Raw genomic sequence first — 10,918 nt, 5'->3', positions numbered from 1 at the left:
TTTCTGAGTCTTTTCTGTCAACCCATGAACATTGTGTATTTTTAAAGGCTTTGAACATCATCTTTGGACACCAGTCTGTGTTCGATTATCTCCTTCAATATTTGTACTAAAACTCACTTATTTCAAGTTTTCTAATGTAGATCAACTTCATATCTACCCATCGAAAGCACAGCCAGTTTTTGTAAAAACAGAAGCATTTCTGTACTCGACGCAGTGAGCAGTAAGTTTTGTTAGATTGTGTACTGTTTATTTCACGTACACCCATTGAGGTTCATAGGAAGCTGTGCATACAGCAGGCACTGAATAAAAGCCACATGTGTGAAGTTTGCTCCTCATTCTGTTTTTAAAAAAGCAATGCACCAAATGTAAAATAGATAGCTAGTGGGCAGCAGCCGCACAGCCCAGGTAGATCAGCTCGGTGCTTTGTGACCACCTAGAGGGGTGGGATAGGGAGGGTGGGAGGGAGGTACAAGAGGGAGGGGATATGGGGATATATGTATACGTATAGCTGATTCACTTTGTTATACAGCAGAAACTAACACACCGTTGTAAAGCAATTACACTCCAATAAAGATGTTAAAAAAAAAAAGCAATGCAGCCCCAAAATGACCTTCAATCACTGATGATGTGACTATGAATGTGAACCACAATATGATGAGCATCATAATGGGTATCCATGGCTACTTAATGGTGTGTTAAAACCCATTCCACGAAGTTGCACAGGCAAAGGTGCTGCAATAGACATCATCATGATAAAATAAATTTTATAACCTCACAGGTCTGGGCAAATTCATGTTCTGCAATGGGAGGGTGATTTATCAATTAATAACAACAAAGAACATTAAAAAACATGCAGCTTTCCTTTGGAGAGAGTTTTGGTCCACCATGACACTAAATCAAACAACATTTATATCTATAACCCTGAAGGATTTTGAAGGAACTGAAACTGTTCCTTGCTGCCGCTCAAGCAGCTCAAATAGCTCACATCCGGTGTTAGTCTGTACATATTGAGCGGGCAGCTGGGCTGCTGCTGGAGCAGATGCTGCCAGTGCCTCCCCGGACCTTCGCCCTACCCTGCGGACTGGTCCCCACTTGATTTCTCTGCCTGGGTCTTTCCTGGTGCCATGTGCACATGCTGGGCTGCACACAGGCACAGCCTGGAAGTGTGGGGTAAGTTAAACCCCTGGGGACAGTTCTTGGGTTGGAGTCAGTGGATAAGTGCCCTGGCTTATTCCATCTTCCCAGGGGCAGTTCTGAGAGGTGGCTACCAGAGTTTCTCAAAAGGTCCTGAGCTGGATCAAGGCCCATTTGTTCACAGGTCATCAACACACTCTTTATTGGCATTTCCCCTTTCTCTGTCTTACTTTTTTCATGCCTTGTGTGCTTCCCAGAAAAACTACCTGCACCTGACAAAGACAGCATCTAAATTGACTGGAATCTATTGAGCCAGCTGATGGATATGAAATTAATCTTGTGTCACTTTTGATTCATTTGCTCAGCAAACATGAATAAAGATCTATCATGTAATCAACACAATGCTGAGTTCTGGGAATAAAGAAATGGAGGGCATCCTGACAGGGCTTCTTGTTTAGTGGAGAAGAGGTGTAAGTGAACAGGCAATTTTAATACAGTCTAGGGTATCCTGATAGTATAGTAGTGGGAGTTCTGATGAAGGAAGGGCACCTAATGGAGGGTGGAGCAGAGATTTAAAGGAAGTGTCCCAGAGAAGAGAAAACCTCACCTCAAAAGTGTGGTGTGGGTCATGTGGGTGAGGACCGTCCAGACGGGGAGAAGAGTGCGTCAGAGTACAGTGGGGAGACCATGGCTTGTTATGGGAACCACAGAGCGTTTGGTAAAGGCTGGAGGGAAGGTGGTGAGGGAGATAGGAAATGATACAAAGTCAGGAGAAAGAAGTAGATGGAGAGGTTTTATATGCCACATTGAAATGCGTTGGTTGTATGCTCAAATAAATGGAAAGTCACTGAGATAATCAGCAGCAAATGGAAATGATTAAATTTGGGCACCAGAAAGCTCACTTTGGCAGCTGAGCATTGGAAGGTCCAGAGCTAACAATAAATAGGGAGAATTAGGATTTGTTATATCCAGGATACAGCGGGGAAGGAGGAAAGGAAAAGTTTAAGCAATACCATCCCAACTGGTTGTTTTATTTTTAAATATGATAAAAATTATTTGAAAGATCAGCTGAAAAAAGTAACATGGGGAAATATCTAGGAAAATTCTTTAATAAGACCTAAGTGAAATCAGAGTACTTTTACCAAATAGCAAACATACTGTGAAGCTTCAGAAATAAGAATATGTGGGTGGCAAAGATACGTCATTAAAATAGAAAGTTATTTATCTATATATCTATCTTTCTATACCGTAGTACATAATAAAGTTGCATTTCAACTTTTCGGTGGGAAAAGGCTAGGTTATTAAATAAATGGCATGGGCAGAATTACAGGGGAAGATGGCGGAAGAGTAAGACGTGGAGATCACCTTCCTCCCCACAGATACACCAGAAATACATCTACACATGGAACAACTCCTACAGAACACCTACTGAACGCTGGCAGAAGACCTCAGACCTCCCAAACGGCAAGAAACTCGCCCACGTACCTGGGTAGGGCAAAAGAAAAAAGAAAAAACACAGACAAAAGAATAGGGACGGGACCTGCACCAGTGGGAGGGAGCTGTGAAGGAGGAAAGCTTTCCACACGTTAGGAGCCCCTTCGCGGGCGGAGACGGCGGGTGTTGGAGGTGGGGAGCTTCGGAGCCGCGGAGGAGAGCACAGCAACAGGGGTGCGGAGGGCAAAGCGGGGAGATTCCCGCACAGAGGATCTGTGCCGACCGGCACTCACCAGCCGAGAGGCTTGTCTGCTCCCCCGCCGGGGCGGGCGGGGCTGGGAGCTGAGGCTCAGGCTTCGGTCGGAGCGCCTGGAGAGGACTGGGGTTGGCGGCGTGAACACAGCCTGCAGGGGGTTAGTGCGCCACGGCTAGCCGGGAGGGAGTCCAGGGAAAACTCTGGACCTGCCGAAGAGGCAAGAGACTTTTTCTTACCTCTTTGTTTCCTGGTGCACGAGGAGAGGGGATTAAGAACGCTGCTTAAAGGAGCTCCAGAGACGGGTGCGAGCCACGGCTAAAAGCGCGGACCCCAGAGACGGGCAGGAGACGCTAAGGCCGCTGCTGCCGCCACCAAGAAGCCTGTGTGCGAGCACAGGTCATTACCCACACCACACTTCCGGGGAGCCTGTGCAGCCCGCCACTGCCAGGGTCCCGGGATCCAGGGACAACTTCCCCGGGAGAACGCACGACGCGCCTTACACTGGTGCAACGTCACGCCAGCCGGCGCCTCACGCTCGTGCAACGTCACGCCGGCCAGCGCCTCACGCTCGTGCAACGTCACGCCGGCCGGCGCCTCAGGCTGGTGCAACGTCATGTCGGCCTCTGCCGCCGCAGGCCCGCCCAGCACTCCGTGCCCCTCCCTCCCCACCGGCCTGAGTGAGCCAGAGCCCCCGAATCAGCGGCTGCTTTAACCCCGTCCTGTCTGAACGAAGAAGAGACGCCCTCAGGCGGCCTACATGCAGAGGCGGGGCCAAATCCAAAGCTGAGCCCCGGGAGCTGTGCAAACAAAGAAGAGAAAGGGAAATCTCTCCCAGCGGCCTCAGAAGCAGCGGATTAAAGCTCCACCATCAAATTGATGTACCCTGCATCTGTGGAATACATGAATAGACAACGAATCATCCCAAATTGAGGAGGTGGATTTTGAGAGTAAGATTTATGATTTTTTCCCCTTTTCCTCTTTTTGTGTGTATGTGTATGCTACTGTGTGAGATTTTGTCTGTATAGCTTTGCTTCCACCATTTGTCCTAGGGTTCTATCCGTCCGTTTTTTTGTTTTGTGTTTATAAAAATTTTTTTTCTTAATAATTATTTTAATAACTTCTTTTTGTTTTTGTTTTTGTTGTTTTTTTGTTTCTTGCGGTACGTGGGCCTCTCACTGTTTTGGCCTCTCCCGCTGTGGAGCACAGGCTCCGGACGCGCAGGCTCAGCGGCCATGGCTCACGGGCCCAGCCGCTCCACGGCATGCGGGATCCTCCCGGACCGGGGCACGAACCCGTGTCCCCTGCATCGGCAGGCGGACTCCCAACCGCTGCACCACCAGGGAAACCCTTAATAACTTTATTTTATTTTATCTTATTTTATTTAATTTTTCTTTCCCTCCCTCCCTCCCTCCCTCCCTCTCTCTCTCTCTTTCTTCTTTTTCTCACTTTTATTCTGAGCTGTGTGGATGAAAGGCTCTTGGTGCAGCAGCCAGGAGTCAGTGCTGTGCCTCTGAGGTGGGAGAGCCAACTTCAGGACACTGGTCCACAAGAGACCTCCCAGCTCCACATAATATCAAACAGCGAAAATCTCCCAGAGATCTCCATCTCGACACCAGCACCCAGCTTCACTCAACGAGCAGCAAGCTACAGTGCTGGACATCCTATGCCAAACAAATAGCAAGACAGGAACACAACCCCACCCATTAGCTCAGAGGCTGCCTAAAATCATTTAATAAGGCCACAGACACCCCAAAACACACCACCCGAGGCAGACCCGCCCACCAGAAAGACAAGATCCAGCCTCATCTACCAGAACACAGGCACTAGTCCCCTCCACCAGGAAGCCTACACAACCCACTGAACCAACTTTAGCCACTGGGGACAGACACCAAAGACAATGGGAACTACGAACCTGCAGCCTGCAAAAAGGAGACCCCAAACACAGTAAGATAAGCAAAATGAGAAGACAGAAAAACACACAGCAGATGAAGGAGCAAGATAAAAACCCAACAGACCTAACAAATGAAGAGGAAATAGGCAGTCTACCTGAAAAAGAATTCAGAACAATGATAGTAAAGATGATCCAAAATCTTGGAAATAGAATAGACAAAACGCATGAAACATTTAACAAGGACCTAGAATAACTAAAGATAAAACAAGCAACGATGAACAACACAATAAATGAAATTAAAAATACTCTAGATGGGATCAATAGCAGAATAAGGCAGAAGAATGGATAAGTGACCTGGAAGATAAAATAGTGGAAATAACTACTGCAGAGCAGAATAAAGAAAAAAGAATGAAAAGAACTGAGGACAGTCTCAGAGACCTCTGGGACAACATTAAACGCACCAACATTCGAATTATAGGGGTTCCAGAAGAAGAAGAGAAAAAGAAAGGGACTGAGAAAATATTTGAAGAGATTATAGTTGAAAACATCCCTAATATGGGAAAGGAAATAGTTAATCAAGTCCAGGAAGCACAGAGAGTCCCATACAGGATAAATCCAAGGAGAAATATGCCAAGACACATATTAATCAAACTGTCAAAAAATAAATACAAAGAAAACATATTAAAAGCAGCAAGGGAAAAACAACAAATAACACACAAGGGGATCCCCGTAAAGTTAACAGCTGATCTTTCAGCAGAAACTCTGCAAGCCAGAAGGGACTGGCAGGACATATTTAAAGTGATGAAGGAGAAAAACCTGCAACCAAGATTACTCTACCCAGCAAGGATCTCATTCAGATTTGATGGAGAAATTAAAACCTTTACAGACAAGCAAAAGCTGAGAGAGTTCAACACCACCAAACCAGCTTTACAACAAATACTAAAGGAACTTCTCTAGGGAAGAAACACAAAAGAAGGAAAAGACCTACAATAACGAACCCAAAACAATTAAGAAAATGGAAATAGGAACGTACATATCGATAATTACCTTAAATGTAAATGGACTAAATGCTCCCACCAAAAGACACAGGTTGGCTGAATGGATACAAAAACAAGACACATATATATGCTGTCTAAAAGAGACCCACTTCAGACCTAGAGACACATATAGACTGAAAGGGGATGGAAAAAGATATTCCATGCAAATGGAAACCAAAAGAAAGCTGGAGTAGCAATTCTCATATCAGACAAAATAGACTTTAAAATAAAGACTATTAGAAGAGACAAAGAAGGACACTACATAATGATCGAGGGATCGATCCAAGAAGAAGATATAATAACAATTGTAAATATTTCTGCCCCCAACATAGGAGCACCTCAATACATAAGGCAAATACTAACAGCCATAAAAGGGGAAATTGACAGTAACACATACATAGTAGGGGACTTTAACACCCCACTTTCACCAATGGACAGATCATCCAAAGTGAAAATAAATAAGGAAACACAAGCTTTAAATAATATATTAAACAAGATGGACTTAATTGATATTTATAGGACATTCCATCCAAAAACAACAGAATACACATTTTTCTCAAGTGCTCATGGAACATTCTCCAGGATAGATCATATCTTGGGTCACAAATCAAGCCTTGGTAAATTTAAGAAAATTGTATCAAGTATCTTTTCTGACCACAACGCTATGAGACTAGATATCAATTACAGGAAAAGATCTGTAAAAAATACAAACACATGGAGGCTAAATAATACACTACTTAATAACGAAGTGATCACTGAAGAAATCAAAGAGGAAATTAAAAAATACCTAAAACAAATGATAATGGAGACACAAAGACCCAAAACCTATGGGATGCAGCAAAAGCAGTTTTAAGAGGGATGTTTATAGCAGTACAATTCTACCTTAAAAAACAGGAAACATCTCGAATAAACAACCTAACCTTGCACTTAAAGCAATTAGAGAAAGAAGAACAAAAAAACCCCAAAGTTAGCAGAAGGAAAGAAATCATAAAAATCAGATCAGAAATAAATGAAAAAGAAATGAAGGAAACAATAGCAAAGATCAATAAAACTAAAAGCTGGTTCTTTGAGAAGATAAACAAAATTGATAAACCATTAGCCAGACTCATCAAGAAAAAATGGGAGAAGACTCAAATCAACAGAATTAGAAATGAAAAAGGAGAAGTAACAACTGACACTGCAGAAATACAAAAGATCATGAGAGATTACTACAAGCAACTCTATGCCAATAAAATGGACAACCTGGAAGAAATGGACAAATTCTTAGAAATGCACAACCTGCCAAGACTGAATCAGGAAGAAATAGGAAATATGAACAGACCAATCACAAGCACTGAAATTGGAAATGTGATTAAAAATCTTCCAACAAATAAAAGCCCAGGACCAGATGGCTTCACAGGCGAATTCTATCAAACATTTAGAGAAAAGCTAACACCTATCATTCTCAAACTCTTCCAAAATATAGCAGAGGGAGGAACACTCCTAAACTAATTCTACGAGGCCACCATCACCCTGATACCAAAACCAGACAAGGATGTCACAAAGAAAGAAAACTACAGGCCAATATCACTAATGAACATAGATGCAAAAATCCTCAACAAAATACTAGCAAACAGAATCCAACAGCACATTAAAAGGATCATACACCATGATCAAGTGGGGTTTATTCCAGGAATGCAAGGATTCTTCAGTATATGCAAATCAATCAACGTGATACACCATATTAACAAATTGAAGGAGAAAAACCATACGATCATCTCAATAGATGCAGAGAAAGCTTTCGACAAAATTCAACACCCATTTATGATAAAAACCCTGCAGAAAGTAGGCATAGAGGGAACTTTCCTCAACATAATAAAGGCCATATATGACAAACGCACAGGCAACATCGTTCTCAATGTTGAAAAACTGAAAGCACTTCCACTAAGATCAGGAACAAGACAAGGTTGCCCACTCTCACCACTATTATTCAACATAGTTTTGGAAGTTTTAGCCACAGCAATCAGAGAAGAAAAGGAAATAGAAGGAATCCAAATCGGAAAAGAAGAAGTGAAGCTCTCACTATTTGCAGATGACATGATACTATACATAGAGAATCCTAAAGATGCTACCAGAAAACTACTAGAGCTAATCAATGAATTTGGTAAAGTTGCAGGATACAAAATTAATGCACAGAAATCTCTGGCATTCCTATACACTAATGATGAAAAATCTGAAAGTGAAATCAAGAAAACACTCCCATCTATCACTGCACCAAAAAGAATAAAATGTCTAGGAATAAACATACCTAAGGAGACAAAAGACCTGTATGCAGAAAATTATAAGACACTGATGAAAGAAATTAAAGATGATACAAATAGATGGAGAGATATACCATGTTCTTGGATTGGAAGAATCAACATTGTGAAAATGACTCTACTACCCAAAGCAATCTACAGATTCAATGCAATCCCTATGAAACTACCACTGGCATTTTTCAGAGAACTAGAACAAAAACTTTCACAATTTGTATGGAAACACAAAAGACCCCGAATAGCAAAAGCAATCTTGAGAACGAAAAACGGAGCTGGAGGAATCAGGCTCCCTGACTTCAGACTATACTATAAAGCTGCTGTAATCAAGGCAGTATGGTACTGGCACAAAAACAGAAAGATAGATCAATGGAACAGGATAGAAAGCCCAGAGATAAACCCACACACATATGGTCAGCTTATCTTTGATAAAGGAGGCAGGAATGTACAGTGGAGAAAGCACAGCCTCTTCAGTAAGTGGTGCTGGGGAAACTGGACAGGTACATGTAAAAGTATGAGATTAGATCACTCCCTAACACCATACATAAAAATAAACTAAAAATGGTTTAAAGACCTAAATGTAAGGCCAGAAACTATCAAACTCTTAGAGGAAAACATAGGCTGAACGCTCTATTACATAAATCACAGCAAGATCCTTTTAGACCCACCTCCTAGAGAAATGGAAATAAAAACAAAAATAAACAGGTGGACCTAATGAAACTTCAAAGCTTTTGCACAGCAAAGGAAACCATAAACAAGATGAAAAGACAAACCTCAGAATGGGAGAAAATATTTGAAAATGAAGCAACTGACAAAGGATTAATCTCCAAAATTTATAAGCAGCTCATGCAGTTCAATAACAAAAAAACAAACAACCCAATCCAAAAATGGGCAGAAGACCTAAATAGACATTTCTCCAAAGAAGATATACAGACTGCCAACAAACACATGAAAGAATGCTCAACATTATTAATCATTAGAGAAACTACAATGAGATATCATCTCACACCAGTCAGAATGGGCATCATCAAAAAATCTAGAAACAATACATGCTGGAGAGGGTGTGGAGAAAAGGGAACACTCTTGCACTGCTGGTGGGAATGTCAATTGGTGCAGCCACTATGGAGAACAGTATGGAGGTTCCTTAAAAAACTACAAATAGAACTACCATATGACCCAGCAATCCCACTACTGGGCATATACCCTGAGAAAACTATAATTCAAAAAGAGTCATGTACCAAAATGTTCATTGCAGCTCTATTTACAATAGCCTGGAGATGGAAACAACCTAAGTGCCCATCATCGGATGAATGGATAAAGAAGATGTGGCACATATATACAATGGAATATTACTCAGCCATAAAAGGAAATGAAATTGAGCTATTTGTAATTAGGTGGATGGACCTAGAGTCTGTCATACAGAGTGAAGTAAGTCAGAAAGAGAAAGACAAATACCGTATGCTAACACATATAGATGGAATTTAGGGGGAAAAAAATGTCATGAAGAACCTAGGGGTAAGACAGGAATAAAGACACAGACCTACTAGAGAATGGACTTGAGGATATGGGGAGGGGGAAGGGTAAGCTGTGACAAAGTGAGAGAGTAGCTTGGACATATATACACTACCAAACGTAAAATAGATAGCTAGTGGGAAGCAGGCATATAGCACAGGGAGATCAGCTCGGTGCTTTGTGACCAGCTAGAGGGGTGGGATAGGGAGGGTGGGAGAGAGGGAGACGCAAGAGGGAAGATATATGGGAAAATATACGTATGTATAACTGATTCACTTTGTTATAAAGCAGAAACTAACACACCATTGTAAAGCAATTATACTGCAATAAAGATGTAAAATAAATAAATAAATAAATAGCATGGGCGAAAATGACTGTAGTCATTTAAAGCCTGATCCCTTCCTTACCATTTACACTGAAGTTTATGTGACTGAAAGACTTAAATGTAGTAAAATAAACAATAAAAGTATGAGAAGGAAACATAACTGATATGATATAATATTGTGGAAGGGAATATCTCTCTTAGGATGATATGGAACAAAAATTTCATACAGGAAAAGACAGGTAATCATAATAATTAAAAAAATTGAAACTTCTAATGTATAAAAAGGAAGCACATATACCTACACACCCATACTACCCCAGACAAAAGTCAAAGCCATAAATAATGCCATATTTCATAACATATATGATAGCCAAATAGCTAATTTTCCTAGTATTCAGAGCTCCTCTACAGATCAAGAAAAATAAAATTGATTGCTCTTAGAGGCAAAGGAGTAAAACAGGTAGGTGACAGAGAAGGAATTCCACATTTGCAGAAGAAATTCCAAAAGCCTTGTGTAAAAAGATGGTTGATCTCAATAAGCAAAGAAATGCTGATTCTGCTAACAGTGGCATTTACTTTCACTTATAAGATCAGCACATTCAAAAAAAATTGATAATACCCAGTGTGCCTGAGGTGAGGGGACCAAGCATCGCTATGCATTGTTGAAGTAATCATAAATTGGCATGACTAATTTGGAGGGCAATTTGGTAAACTATTAAAATAGAAATTGTCTGTTATTCAAGTCAGAAATTTTACTCATAGGAATCAACTTTGATAAAATACTTGCACAATTGGCCAAAGATATGTTCATTATAACAAGAAATTGGAAACAACACAAATGTTGTTATTTAAAATGAAATACATAAGCCATTAAAAGAATGAGATGCACACACATACAAACTCACACATACAGACATTTGAAGGATACATTTTTAAGTGAAAAGCTAAGTTTCAAAATTTTATATAGTGGGATCACATTTGGGTAAATAACACTTTCATGATGTATGTTATCATATGACTAGGACACGTTCAGAGGAG

This window comes from Delphinapterus leucas, chromosome 5 (genome assembly GCF_059928025.1).
Source record: "Delphinapterus leucas isolate spDelLeu-1000000601 "Yukka" chromosome 5, BTC_Dleu_Yukka2, whole genome shotgun sequence".
NCBI lineage: Eukaryota > Metazoa > Chordata > Mammalia > Artiodactyla > Monodontidae > Delphinapterus > Delphinapterus leucas.
Note: the sequence above shows the minus strand (reverse complement) of the source record.